At 43.3% G+C, this 12,225-nt stretch overlaps 1 protein-coding gene across 1 annotated transcript in view; it reads right to left on the minus strand.

Annotated features, from left to right (window-relative positions):
* Window positions 1–12,225, minus strand: part of ZNF622 (zinc finger protein 622) — a 271,614-nt gene that overhangs the window by 17,570 nt on the left and 241,819 nt on the right. The window lies entirely within an intron of this gene.

Genomic DNA, 12,225 nt, shown 5'->3' on the forward strand with positions numbered 1-12,225 from the left:
AACAACCTAGTCATATACATGTAAAAAGAAAGGCAACCCAGAGCTACTTTAAAGGATTACAAATGCAATCCATACACTGGAATACATTTCTGCAATTAACTGCAGATGGCATTCTGTTAATACTTTTATGTCTTAGCAGCAATATTACGTGGAATAAGCAATTGCAATTTCATGCAATAAACAGACTGTTAAGTTACATATGAAAAATGTCTACCTCCTCACAACTGCATACTCCACAGCATGTCACCATTGTTTTAACCTACCTTTATTTAAAGTGTACTTACAGATGCTCCCACAATTTCAGTGGTTATGCTATATTTAACTGATTGCTCAATAGTCAGGGGGTGTGTTACATTATCATGAATCTGATTTCTCAAGCTCATGCAGCAAAGACATAAACAGATGCTACTTTTATTAACAGTATATTTTGAGCTTTATAGAAGCTGTAGCTTTGGAAATGTTATGAAATGTTCTCCGTATATTAAATATGCATAGTTACTACTTAGCTCAGTCTATTCGCATTACATTTATTTTATTTTACTTTTATGACTGGGGAAGACCACTGGGCCAAGAGCCCATTTTCAGTGGAGGCCCGTGGAGAAAAGCTCCAATAACAAATTACAAATATGTACATTACAAATATATATATATATATATATATATATATATATATATATATATATATATATATATATATATATATATACACACACAGTAGTATGTTCCATTACATCAAGCTAAGAACACAGTGTAATGCATAGGAGGCATAATACTTATAATGCATTCAAGGAAATACAGATAATAGGATAAAAAATGTTTGTATGTTCATAGTTGGAATGAATATTAGATGTAATAAAATCACAATTTTTAGATACAAGAAGATTCAACAGGGCTAGCCATAGTGCAACAGGAGATGGTCCTTTTCAATTTCTCCAAATCTTTTGGGTTTCTAATATCATGACTGGACTGGATCCCTTTCCCAAGTCAAAGTACGATTAAAGTTCATGAAATTAGTATTGTTTCACTCCGATGTCAGCCAAAAGTGCTCTTCGCAGCACCCACAGTGTGCCCAGTAATGACTCCTCTTGTAATTCGTACAGAGTTGCATGTATTGGTAGCATATCCTTTTTTATAAGACCCGTTGCTCCTACTACAATTGGAACTATTTGCATATCTTTCTTCCACACTGCTCTCATTTCTGGTTGCAAATCCTGATATTTTACAACTTTGTCTCTCTCTGTGCGCAGGACACTGTAGCCACTGGGTATGGCGATTTCAATGATCAAAGCTATCTTGTCTTTGTTTCCTGGACAACTACATCCGGTTTTCTAGCACTCATCTTTTGAACTGTTGGTAATCAGTGATCCCATGTGATGTAGACCATCATTTTCTATGACGCTTTGTGGCTCGTGTTTCCAGTGTTTTTCAGCCACTTCAGTACCATAATGTCTGCACAATCCAGAGTGCAGCAGTCTTGCCACATTATTATGCCTTTCAGTATACAGTCCTTCTGCCATTAGTATGTCACAACCAGCAACTAGGTGTGCGACAGTTTCCAGTTCTGTTTTACAAAACATACATTTATCCATTTATCCATTTTCAATGTACTTTGTAAATCAACATGTACGTAGCCCAATATCTTGTACTGCCAATATTAACCTTTCATCTCTTGGTTTGAATTCACCTCTCCTTAACCATTCCTGCATTCATTCCTAATCAACATGAAGTTCTTCCAGAAGTTTTCTATACTTGCAACTTTATTTATGCATTTTCCACTCCTGCCTTCTCATCCGATCCTTCAGCTTATATTCTTTCTTTTGTTTTTTGGCACATTCATCTGCTGCCTGATTTTTATCTACTTCTGGTTTAATTTCCATTCCTGCTTGACGCTGATATGCTTCTGCTAACTTAAGCAGGAACGTCATCTTAGATTTATTCTCCTCATGTTTCAAAGCTTTCACTACGTTTGGGTCTTGTGAGGTCAGCAGATGTGTGGAGTCCCACGATTGCAGATCTATACATGTAATCAATTTCAAGGAGGCCCATCCCTCATTCGGAATGGGAAATATAATCTTGGTATGCACCTATTTTTACAAATCATTTGAGGAGCATGAAGCATCCTTCTTGTTTTAATATCTAATCTATCCAACATTACTGAGGCCAATCAATCACTCCAAAATTGTAAGTTAGGACAGGAAGAGCAAATTGGTTTACAGCTTGGATTTTGTTCCTACATGTCAATGCTGTTTTTAGGATTAATTCAAGTCTTTTGAAGTATTCCTTACTAAGTTTTAGACGCATTTGTTCATGTTCATTCTAATATCATCTGAAAAAGTTTTCACAACCTGCAGGTGTACTTCCAGTTCCTCATCTGATGAGCTATACAGTTTTAAATCATTGACAAACAGAAGATGAGAAGTCTTTAGACTTTGTTTTATAGGAGCCAAATTGCAGCCATGGCCTAAGCTGTTAAGTAAACAGCTTAATGGGTTAAGGGCAAGGCAGAATAGCAACGGTGGCAGAGTCACCCTGGAATATCCCCCTTTGAATCTTTATCTTTGGGATGGTAATTTGCCCTTTATCATGGTTTAATTGCAAAGTGGTCTGCCATTGTTTCATGGTCATTGTGATGCAGTCGATCAGTGTAGGTCTTCTGACTTTTCTAATTTCTCCAAATCTTTTGGGTTTCTAATACCATGACGGGAATGGATCCCATTCCTAAGTCAAAGTATGATTAAAGTTCATGAAATTAGTACTGCTTCAATCTTTGATGTTAGCCAAACATGCTCTTCACAGCAACTGAAATGTACCCAGTAGTTCCTGTGTAGGTAATGGAATGTAGTAGTAGGCAAAGAAGTGGTATGAGAATTGGGTGAGGTAGGGGGTGGGGGGCAGAATAGATTAGGGGAGAGATTTATGTAGCAGAGTACCATGGCATGCCCATTTTGAAACAAGATATGAGAATAGGAGAGATTTGAAGCTGATGTGGTTAGGGGTAATGCGCAGGGAGGGAGAGAGTTCCATAGTTTAGATATGGAGCAAGATAACAAGGTGTGACCAGGAGGTCGGAGGGTTTGTGAATCTGTAGGATGTTTTGGTTTTCTGATCTGAGTGAGTGGTTAGGAATGTAGTGGGTTAGGGAGGCAGTGAGAGAGGGACAACTGGCAGGTTTGAAGATGAGCTTGTGGGCAGTGGTAAGTTTAAGAAAGTTTAGGTAATTGGGTAGTTCGAGCCATTAAAGGGTATGGAGAGAGTGGCAATGGTAGGACGAGTTTTTTTGAGATAGTAGTGAATTTGCCAATTTTATTGTAGCAGGATTACAGTTTGGATTATAGGCAGAGTTGGAGATTAGTTAGTAGAGGAGCACCATACATAAGAGTGGGGAGAAGGTAGGAGGAGGCAAGGGTTTTTCTGGTGGAGGAGGCGAGGTAGTGGTTGTGTTTGTACAGGAGTCCTAGTTTTCTTTTTTATGGTGGTTTGGATACAAGTGTCAAATTTTAGATGTTCATCAATGATAACACACAGCAGTTTAGTATTGGATACAATTTCAATGGGGACATTGTTCTGGCTGAGGATAGAGAATGAGTTTTTGTTGATGGGGAGTTTCTAGAAGGGGAAAAAAAATCATCAGTTTGGTTTTATTTGCATTTAAGGCCAGGTGATTGTTTTGTATCCAGGTTTCTGTTTTAGAGAAGGCTAATTGGGTTTTTAGAAGCAGGTAAGAGGGAGAGTATGATGAGCAGATGATTATTGAATCATCTGCATATTAGATTAGTGATGAATCAGGGATGGTGCGGTGATCGTTACTGATCAATATATTGAAGAGTAGAGGACCCAGAACAGAACCCTGGGGCACACCATTTGGGGTGTGTAGGAAGGGAGAGGTTGAGGATTTCCATAGCATGACTTATCGTTCACAGAGGTAGTAAAAGAACCAGGCTATGGTGGAGAGAGAGAGGTTGAGATAGGAGTAAGGGGTGGGAGACCGTATCAAAAGCTTTGGATAGGTCAAAGAAAGTACAGTTTTGTACCTACCATAAATGTAGATGTTCGAGTGCTAATACAGCTGCAGTAATCACAGATGGGTTCTCTGCCATCAGGCAGTCCCTCGGTCGGCCGAATTACAAAGTCTTGGTCCGGCGTCGGTTGTCGTCGCTTTCTCTTCTGACGTCAGTGAGGCCATAGTATACAAGACACAGCCGACGCCATGTTCTTCAGTCTTTCTTGCCCCAGATGTCAGGTGCCCCCAGAAGGAAGGCAATACATAAATTATGCTTATATGTAAATACAAGCAATGCAATATAATCCAAAATCAGTGGTTGCAAGCAAATAAACCATAGAAGGATAACCCAGTCAGGTTGTATGAAGAGGTTGTTAGGCCCCATGCCTTTACCAAGTGGGGAAGGAGGGAGGGAAACCTGTACTGCAGCTGTATTAGCACTCGAACATCTACATTTATGGTAGGTACAAAACTGTACTATGTTCATCGTACATACAGCTGCAGTAATCACAGATGGTAGAGTCCCAAAGCTACGCACAGGGTGGTAGGTACTAGGAAGAACTGGGTTGAGCCAGAATGCCCCGCAAAACAGCAGTGGCAAAGCCTGCTCTTGTTCTGGAATATAAAGGCAGGTGGTAGTGTTTAGTGAAGGTATGTACAGAACTCCAAGTGGCTGCCTCCAAAATATCTTTGGTAGGAACTCCTCTGAGGAAGGCTGTAGAGGTAGCTGTGGCCCTGGTGGAGTGTGATCTGATGCCTGTAGGAACAGATTTTCCATGATAGGAATAACAAAACCGTATGCAGTGGCCTATCCACTTTGAAATAGTCTGCTTGGAAACTGGCTTCCCTTGAGCCCCTACAGCATAGGACACAAAGAGTTGTTCTGATTTCCTGAAGGACTTTGTTCTGTCCAAATAGTAACGTAGCTGCCTATGGATGTCTAAAGAATGTAGTAGCCTTTTACCTTTGTTTTGAGGATTGGGGTAAAAGGTAGGAAGGTGTATGGCTTGATTTAAAGCTACCCTGGATACCACTTTAGGCATAAATGATGGGTTGGTACGAAGGGCAACCCTGTCCTGATGGAAAATGAGAAAGGGCTGCACCGCCATGAGAGCCTGTAGTTCCGAAACTCTACGAGCTGAAGTGATAGCCAGAAGGAAGGCAGTTTTCCAGGACAAATATTGCAAATCTGTTGAGGCAGCTGGTTCAAGAGGAGGCAATGTTAATTTTTCTAGTATGTAATTAAGATCCCAGGCTGGTATTGGTTGTTTCCTTGGTGGTCTTATATTCTTAGCCCCTCTGAGGAACTGTCATAAGAGTGGGTGAGAAAATAAAGGAGGATCCGTGTTGAATTCTGCAGAAATGGCTGAGGCATGGATTTTTATGGAAGAAAATGAAAGTCCACTGTTCAGCAGCTCAGCTAGATACTGCAATACCTGAAGCAAGTTCAGTTTTCTAGGGTCCTGGCCTTTTTTCATTCCAAGAACAAAACCGCTTCCATTTTGCGGAGTAAACTTTTCTAGTAGATGGCCTTCTGGCCTCCAAAATGACATCCTGCACCTCCTTGGAGAGTAGGGTCTGTTGTGGTGTTAAGGAATTTTCCATGCAGCGAGATTGAGTGTTTTCAGCTGACTGAAGAGTTTTGTAGCTGTGCTGAGTCAGCAGAAGAGGCATTAGAGGCAGGGACCAGGGGGGAGTATGTGTTAGGCTCCTCAGCAGTGGGTACCAGTGTTGCCTTGGCCAATCTGGAGCAATCAGTATCATCTTCGGTCTGTCTGCTCTTGCTTTCAAAAGCACCTTGGGCAGAAGAGGCAGAGGTGAGAATGCGTAAACTGTCCATGCTGTCCAACTGAATGAAAGGGCGTCCACTCTCCAGGCCTTTGGATGAAAGGTCCTCGAACAAAACTTTTCCAATTGATGATTCTTGTGGGAGGCAAAAAGATCTATGTCTGGCCTCCCCCACGCGTGGATTATTTCTGTAAACACCTGAGGATGTAACTTCCATTCGTGTGGATCTGTCATATTTCTGCTTAGATTGTCTGCCAGCGTGTTTTCCAATCCTGGCAGGTACTATGCTTGAAGTTCGATTTGCCATTCCAGAGCCAAGTTCCAAAGAGTCATGGCTAGTCTGCACAAGGGGTATGAATGTGTTCCTCCTTGTTTGTTTATGTACCACATTACTGTGGTGTTGTCTGTTCTTATTAGTAATTGTCCTGGATGCAGGAAGTCCTTGAAAGCTGTAATTGCATTTATTACTGCTAGCATTTCTTTTTGATTGATGTGAAGGTGCTTTTCCTTTTGGGACCATTTGCCCTGGATGCACCTGTCCGTCATGGCCCCAGGCGTAATCTGAGGCGTCTGTTGTGATAACTTGCTTTGCTTGAAGCTTGCATAATGGGAGGCCTGTGTTTGCTTGACATGCTTGGGCCCACCATAGAAATTCCTTTTGCAAACATGGGATTATTGGTATTATTGTTTCCAAACTGTGACTGTGTTGAGACCATAGGTTTTTTAGGTACCACTGAAGTTTCCTCATATGCAGCTTTGCACATGGGATTAAAAGAATGCAAGATGCCATGAATCCCAGAGCCTGCAGGATTTTCCTTGCAGTAAGCCTGGTACTTTTTGCTAGTATTTTGAAGTACTGAGATAGTTGCCCCTGTTTTTCTGGCGTAAGGTAGGCCATCTGGGTGTTTGTGTTCAAGTTGGCACCCAGGAAAGTTATTTTCTGAGATGGTGTTAGCCTTGATTTCTCTTTGTTGATTGTGCATCCCAGAGCATGCAGTAACCGTGTCACATATGCCAGATGTTCCAGAAGTATGTGCTTGCTGTCCGCTTGGATCAGGCAGTCGTCCAAATAAGGGTAAATTTGTATCCCTTGAAGTCTGCAGTAGGCAATCACTGATGCCAGGCACTTTGTGAATACTCTGGGCAGTAGATAAGCCAAAGGGCAATGCAGAGAATTGATAGTGGATTGAACCTGCAAGAAATCTGAGGTATCTTCTGCAGCTTTGTCTGATTGGGACATGCAGGTATGCCTCCTTGAGGTCCAATGTTACCAGCCAAAACTCCTTGCCCAGCATGGGAAGAAGTTGCTGTAATGTGAACATCTTGAATTTTGGTACAAGTAGAAATGTGTTTAGGATGGATAAGTCCAAAATGGGTCTCCAGTCGGTTCCTTTCCTTGGTACCAGAAAAAGTCTTGAAAAGAAACCTTGACCTTGTTCGTGAGTAGGTACCTCTTGAATAGCTCTCATGCTTATGAGCTTTGAAATTTGTAGTTGTGCCTCTGCCCTTTGATTCTGTGGCAGGTTTGGCATGCCTCACATTTTTGGAAGAGTGTGAAATTGAAATTTGTAGCCTCTGTTTATAATGTCCAGGATCCATTTGTCTGTTGTGACAATATGCCAATTGCCTGCAAATAATGCTAGCTTTCCTCCCAAAGGTGCTGCCAGCTGAGACATGCTTGGCATGGAAATGAGGAGTCATTGGGTTTGCTTCCTGTATTGTTGTGCACTGTCCCGCCACCTCTTGGTGCTGGAGTTTGCCATTGTCGGCCTCTATATGATCCTTGTGATTGCCCTCTGCCCCTTGTGCGCCTGTATCTACCTCTTTGGGGCTTGTCAGTGGCTGGAAAGGACCAGTTTTTTGAAGGCCAATTTCTGCTAAAACGTGGAGGTTGGACCTGTAAAAGCTTTGACAGTTTGCATAGATTTGGCTTTTTCTTCCATTTTCCGTAGTATCTCCTCAGCATTAGTACCAAACAGCACATCCTTTTGTAAAGGAGCATCTAGAAGTTTAGCTTTCACATGATCAGGCAAGTTTTGTTCTCTAAGCCAGGCATGTCTGCGAATGACTGATCCTGTAGCAGCCGCTCTACTTGAGGCCTCTAGGGCATCATAACCACATTGTAAAGTGTGCTTACCCACTTGCTCTGCACTATGCATCATATCCTGTAACTCCTTCAAATCTGGTTGTTCAGGTTGAGACATTTTATTCCTTAACTGTGATAACAGAAACTGTTGATATTTAAGCATATGAAACTGACAATTTAAGGCCCTCATGGCTAGGGTGGCCGAGGTATATACCTTTTTTCCCCACCATTCTAAAGATCTTGACTCTCTTTCTGCAGGAAGTGGATTCTTGGCAGTGGAGGCCTTCAATCCCTTGGGGCCTTGTGAAATGGTTTCAGGGTCAGCATTATGGCTTTTGAAGAGAAATTGGTGAGAGTTAGGTACTCTGTAGTACCTATCAGGTTTGACTGGTGCAGGAGGCAGAGAATCCGGCTAAGGCAAGCCTCGAATAAACATCATCAAGTATGTCCAAAACGGGGTATCGCCAGAGGTCTGTGTTGAGGTAACAAAGAAATTCCCTAAGTCTTTTCTTAGAATCTGAAAAGTCTTGGCCTTCCCAATGGAAGTGTTCCTCAAGGTGTGCAAGGTTTCCCCAAAGGAAAAATCCTCAGGAGGGGATACAGAAGGGATGGACTGCTCTGCATCCGAATCCTCAAAAGGGGAGTAAGAGTGTTCCTCTACATCAGAATGTTCTGATAAAATGGATCCCTGATCAGAAGAGGGAGAATCTTCCTCCACTCTGGGTCTCTTGTCTGGAGGGGGTTGAGAACCTCTGATAAGAGTAATTAAATCCTCAGCCATTTTAAGCATCTGTTTTTTAGGCATGGGACCTGGGGATGGGCCCTGTACAACAGGCCTCTTGGGATGCCTGGCTGCTTTGGATTTAGTAAAGGCCTTAATTGAAAAAGAAGATGAGGGCCTAAAGACACCATGGGTGGAGGTGGACCTGTCCACATTAGTAGGCTCAACATTAGCAAAGGCTTCGGTGGTTGTAGTCTGGGAAAGGGCCGAGGTCCCAACGGTCTCGGGTACAGAGGACAGTGTTGTCGGTAATCAGGGACTGCAAAGGCATCTCGCTGAGAACCGGACCACGTGTAGCCTGTTTTGGCGTGGTGTCAGCGGGGACCGCGGGCCTCGCGTGTCGGTCCTTGTCCTTGCGTTTTTTGGACAAAACGGTAGTCGGAGTGTCCGACAACATTTTATAATCGAATGCTCTACCAAAATAGTGTTGGCGACGCTTAATAGTGCGCTTATTGAAGGTAGAGCAGCGACAGCCCGAGACGCCGTGGTCTGGGCCTAAACAAGGTATGCAGAGGGAATGGAAATCCTTATGCGGTATTTGCTTCCCACAAGAAATACAATTATTAACTTTTTCTGACATCGGTCTGAGGCAAGAAAAGTTTCCCCAACGGGATACTTAGCTTTAATGAAGACTTCGGTTTCCAAAATTTTCGTAATTCAGGAGCTAGCCGACCGGCACTTGCGAACTGCTTCTGCCACCGCCAAAAAGACTGAAGAACATGGCCGGCTGTGTCTTATATACTCTGGCCTCACTGACGCCAGAAGCGACAACCGACGCCGGACCAAGATTTTGGAATTCGGCCGACCGAGGGACCGCCTGACGGCAGAGAACCCATCTGTGATTACTGCAGCTGTATGCACGATGAACATCAGGGTAGATACGAGTTTGCCAGAGTTGCATGCTTGATTAATGGTCTTGAGAAAGGAAAGGAGGGCAGTCATGGTACTGTAGCCAGGGCGGAACCTTTGTTGAGTGGGGAGAGAAGACTGTTGTGTGTTAAATATGGTATTAGTTGTGAATGGATAAATTTTTCCAGGATTTTAGAAAGTGGGGAAAGGATGGTAATAGGCCTGAAATTGGTGACGTCAGTGTTTTTACCACCCTTACGGAGAGGGATGATGTATGCATGATGCCAGATGGAAGGGACATAGGCTTCTTGTACAGATCGGTTTATTAGGATAGAAACGGGAAGGGCAATGCTATCAGTAGCTATTTTGAGGAAAGCTTATCAGGTGCTTTGAGGCAAGGTTTTAGTTGGTGGAGTAGGTTTTTTTTATTGTACTTGTGGGGATGGGGTTTAGGCTGAAAGTGGAGAGAGGAGATTTGTAATAAGATGGATGTGGGGGAGCAGGAGGGGTTGGGGAAAGAGGAGGCTAATTTAGCTATGTAATCTATAAAGGAGTTGAATTGGGTGGCAGTTTCAAGGTCAGTAAGGTTGGGTTTGGGGGACAGGGGTTATCTATTTCCAGGGTGGAGGAGAATGTGTCCCAGAATTTTTTAGGGTTGGCTGAGTGCTCGATTTGAAGTTTGGAATAGTATGCTTTGCTGTCTCTAGTTATTCTTTTTTTATGGTGTTTTGGAGTTGTTTGAATTCAAGTAGGGAGTTAGGGTTTTTGTTTCTTTGGTATTGTTTCCACTTTTTATCTCTTTGGAGCATAATTATTTTGTCTTTTGTTAGCCGGGGGAGGCTTTAACTTTTACACATTTGGTTCTTAGAGGAGCGTGCTTGTTGAGTAGGCTTAAAGTTTCATTGAAGTGGTTAGTGGCAGTGTCGAGGGGTAGGGTTCTTAGGGGGGGTCCAGTCAGTAAGTTTTAGACATTCGGAAAAAGTCTGAGGGTTGAAGTGGCAGAGGTTGCGAGTTGGAAGATAGTGGTGCTGCTTTTGAAGAGGAGATGTGGGATGGTCAGCGAAGGCTGGTAGGTGGTCACAGAGGGTCTGGAAGGATTCCGGCAGTTGAAATGAGATTGTGATGGGATGTTAAGATCCAGTCAATGATTGTGCCAGATGACCCATCTTTGTTAGGTCTGGGGGAAAGTTTATGAGTTGGGTGAAGCTGAAAAGGGCTTTGAAAGTTTATATTGGCCCAGTTAATGTTCATGTCACCTAGGATATAGGTTTCATTGTTAATATTAGAGGAAAGCCAGGAGAGGATATCAGAGTATTGTGATATTGTTGCCTGGGGGCATATAGAGGGCAGCTATACATATGGACTTATGGTTATTGATCTTTAGTAGAGATATGGTTATTTCAGCTTTGGCGAAGTTTGGGATATGACTAAAGTATAGGGTAACTGTATGAGTGGAGGAGTAGATAATAGCTATGCCTCCACCTTTCTTGGCAAGTCTGCCATTGCAAATCATTTGATAGGTGGAAGAATTTTGTTGCCTTTTATGGAGGGTTTAAGCCAGGTCTCCAAGATGGCTAACTATGTCAGGGTGACTGTGGCAGAGCCAGGCATGGAGATTAGGAATTTTATTTTGAAGGCTTTGGGGGTTGAATGTAGTAAAGCAAATGGATTTGAGTGCTTGAGAGTGTATGGGAGGGGTGTTTGTGATTTGTGTGGTGGAAGTGGGCCCTGAATTGGGATGGATGTCACCGGAGAGTGAGAGGGAAATTTGGTGGAGAATGAGAATAAGGTAGTTTAATGTAGATGGAGAGTATGAGTGGTGGAAGGGGGTAGTCTTTTTGTGATGAGGTTGGAGGGGTGGAAGGGGGTAGTCTTTTTGTGATGAGGTTGGAGGGGTTGAAGAGGGTAGTCTTTTTGTGACGAGGTTGGAGGGGTGAGGAAGAAATGGGTACGATTTTGTGTCTGAATAGTAAGGTTGGGTTAGAAGAGTAAAGGACAGGAGTCATGGAGCTGAAGGCTGGTGTGGAAGTAGGCTGGGAAGTGGCTGTGGAATGTGAGGCTGGGGTATGGCAGGGATTGGGGAGTTGTGTAAGAAATGTACGACAGGTGAGGGAGATTACTAGGGCTGTTAGGTGCAGTAGGTGTGATGAGGTAAGGAGGTATTGTTAAAGTGGGTGGGATCTATCAAGTTGGAGTGTGTGTGGTGGGTGAGGTACTGTGTGACTGGATGGTAGGACATGTTTGGAGGGATTGGGAGGAATAAATGTACAGGCAGTGGGGGCGGGTGGGAACTGGGGAGCAGGGTAGGTGAGTGGAGTGAGCCCATAGGGCGAACGGAGCAGGTTGAGCCCCAGTGGAGGTGAGTGAAAAACTATAAATGAATGTTTATAGCAATGTAGATAGCAGGTTTAGTCAACTATATGAGATATGCTTATACATTTCACAGTAAATGAACATACACTTTCTTTTAATCAGTCTGTATGGGCCCTATGTAGTAGTTTAAGAGTGACTGGCTCTAGACTTGAATGTCAGACTGCTAGTTTGTTTAGCTCAGAGGGGGGTAGCAGAGCGGCAGAGGACTGTGACTGGGTGGGATGGCTGGCTGGCTGGTAGGAGAGAAGTTATGGAGTTCTGCTGCCACCTAATGATAAGATACTGGTGGAACAGGTGGGCAGGAAAGGGAATTGGGGTCCCTGCGTGTGCACGTTAATGGGAATAGCT

Source organism: Protopterus annectens, chromosome 3.part0, assembly GCF_019279795.1.
Source record: "Protopterus annectens isolate FY-2018-M chromosome 3.part0, PAN1.0, whole genome shotgun sequence".
Lineage (NCBI taxonomy): Eukaryota > Metazoa > Chordata > Ceratodontiformes > Protopteridae > Protopterus > Protopterus annectens.